Here is a 2,886-nt window from a genome sequence, read left to right on the forward strand (position 1 = left end):
CACGGGCCCTCCGAGATTTTTCGCTCTTGTCCGAGAAGGCTAGATGTAGATCTTTCCTACCAGCAGATCAGAGGTGTGGGAGAAAGACAGCAGTAAGGAGGGAGCCAAGGAGTAGCAGTAGAAAGGCTGCAAAAAGAGTCAATAGCCCAGAGGAGAGGGCAAAGGAGGTGAGGGGGTGGGGGCAGAAAGGGAAATGAAAGCAGACAACAGAGCATTGCTAGAGAGCAGGAAAGGAGGTGAAAGGAGACAACTTTAAAGAAGAAAATTTTTCGGTCGTTACCCGGATTCGAACCAGGGACCTTTGAATGAGAGGTCAACACCTTAACCTCAAGGTCTCGAGAGCCCCCTTGCGTAAGTTTATTGCCCTCACGACGAAAAAGAAACAGAGAGGTTGGAGACGGATTACATGTATTAAGAAGAGGCAGAAAAAAAGATAAAGAAAAAAGAGAGAGAGAGAGAGAGAGAGAGAGAGAGAGAGAGAGAGAGAGAGAGAGAGAAAATTGATACAAAGAATAGAGCCTAATGGGACCCAAGTAAAAAGCCGGTTTAAAAGGTGTAATTAACTCCGATTGTTACTCGACACGTTTCTCGATCTATTCTTAGTTCTTTTAGTTTTGTGGGTATTGTGTTAGTCTAGTTACAGTTAAAGACCTCTGGTGTACACGTTGATAACTTTATAACAGTCTTCTATTATGTAGACTTGTACGGTAGGCCCGACAACCAAATACAATACCGTAGTTGTAGTAAAATAGTAGGCCTAATAGTAGGCTAATAGTAAGGCCTATAATTTCATGGGTTGGACGAGCGACGTTAAAAGATCCTTCGCGCATTGATGAAGATAAACAGACGGTGGTATACGGGTGTGTGTGTGCTTGAGTTGTGTGTGTGTGTGCGTATGTGTGCGTGTGTGCTTGTGTGTACAAGAGGTAAAAAAAGGACGTCATTCAGTGAGTCAGTATTGTCATGGTAATCATGAACGACAATCGCAATCTAAGGGACGTAACAAGTTTAGAGTTCTTTTTAAAAGAAGATTAATATTACACATTCGATCATTTTCTTACTGCTACTGGGAGATGATGGTGATGTCATCAGTCACATGGGCAAAATTTAGTATAGTGGATACATCAATGGCTTCACTTAGGCTATGGGTCATTATTTATGCGCAACGATGGCGACTGAACTGACCCGGTTACAGATCAAGTGATGAGGTACGTTTTCGACACTATTGGTGTCCTAATTTGCTGGCAAGTTTATCTGTTTTGCTGATGTTCTGTATTTCATGACACTTTGTACGTTAATAATTTCGGTGCCCAATGCCGAAAGACCCCAGCTTCGTTTAGAAGATGAAATGATCATCATCATTACGATCAGAATCATTATGACGTTGCGTTGCGTTGGTTGGCATTTTCAATCATATATCTAGATATCTAGATATAGATCTAGATATAGATCTAGATATAGATCTAGAAGATGTTTTAGTGTTGTTGAATAGTTCTTGGTATATCTAGATCTAGATTAGATCTAGAATCTAGATATCTAGATCTATCTATTCTAAAGAATCTGGTAAGGAAGGGAAGATTGAAGAATACCTGGCGATTTTGTAGTTTCGTTCATTATTTATTAGCGAGTGGCTATTCTTCAGCGTCGCGCCGGTCAATAGATCGGAAGCTATTCTCCGGCGTCATAAATAGGCCTAGTAAGTCTACCTTTCATTATATTTTATCTACGGTGATTGTCTACGAGCCAATTGTCGAACAACTTTATATTCATTTATTTCCATCGTCCATTTGCTTATTTATTTCAAAATAATGATTCTGTTTATTTAAACGAACAAAATTGATTTTGTGTCCATTCATATAGTTATAGCTTGCTGTTTAACTTTTCTTGTTGTTGTAATTTTAGATCAATTTAACTGATATGATATGTCGCGACTTCAGTGCTTTCTTGTCGTATCTCCATTTTTGTAAACAGTGAAAATGTGACTCCTTCTTATGCTCACTCTTTGTTATGAACTCGCGTCAATAGTTGTGAACATGTTTCTTCTTGCACCCAACATAATTCTAAATTGGAGGAATTGGGGCAGTTTACCAGTGTCTGAAAACCTATCGTCTGCATCAATGGAAGTAGCACGAAGAAGTAAAGTTAAGATATTTTTTTTTTCCAAGACAAACAGATGAGACAGGTATTTGCAAATCTGCGCTGACAAATTATTAGTAATAGACCGGCGGCGCGACACCGGAGAATAGCTTCTGATCTATTGACCGGCGCGACGCTGGAGAATAGCTTCTGATCTATCGTCCGACGCCGGAGAATAGCCACTTGCTATTTAAAATATTAAAGTCAAGAGTAGGGGGGTTTCAGGCGACATGCTGTTAAACGTAGAAAAGACGCATCTTTCTGATTGACTGCTAATTTTAGTACTGTGATGTCATCACTCCCTCGGATACCCACACGGAACGACATGTTTTCGGGAACATTTAGGATTTCCTAGATGTCTAGATCTAGATTTATCTAGATTAGATAGATATCTAGAAATCTAGATTTTAGATCTAGATAGTAGGCCTACTTTGGACATGATGGAAGACCGCAGGAAAATTGCCGTAAAGACGCAGGAGGATTAGATCTAGATCTAGCTAGATCTAGACAAACCCCCCCACCTTTCTCCTGCATTTTTAATCACTAATAATCATAGAGTTACCTCCTTTTAAACTAGAGTCCGTACGAGGTCACGTGACACGGAAACATTTGAGTTTGTTGGCGGCCATGTTTCGGTGGGCGAAAACGTTTGTTTACCTGTGAGTGGGCGTGTCTCTGCTCTTACATGTTTTATTTGATTCTAACGTTATCTTTTAATCCAAAGTGATTTTCTTAAAAGTGCAAGCATGT

The 2,886-nt window shown here is 40.0% G+C and overlaps 1 protein-coding gene across 1 annotated transcript in view; it reads left to right on the forward strand.

The window, feature by feature from the left end:
- Positions 1 to 1,085: 1,085 nt before the first annotated feature.
- LOC101845772 (V-type proton ATPase 116 kDa subunit a1) overlaps positions 1,086 to 2,886 on the forward strand; it is a gene marked incomplete in the record, with an annotated part of 55,695 nt that continues 53,894 nt past the window's right edge. The window contains 1 exon segment of the mRNA XM_035969773.1: positions 1,086 to 1,208.

Source organism: Aplysia californica, unplaced genomic scaffold, assembly GCF_000002075.1.
Source record: "Aplysia californica isolate F4 #8 unplaced genomic scaffold, AplCal3.0 scaffold00181, whole genome shotgun sequence".
Classification (NCBI taxonomy): Eukaryota; Metazoa; Mollusca; class Gastropoda; order Aplysiida; family Aplysiidae; genus Aplysia; species Aplysia californica.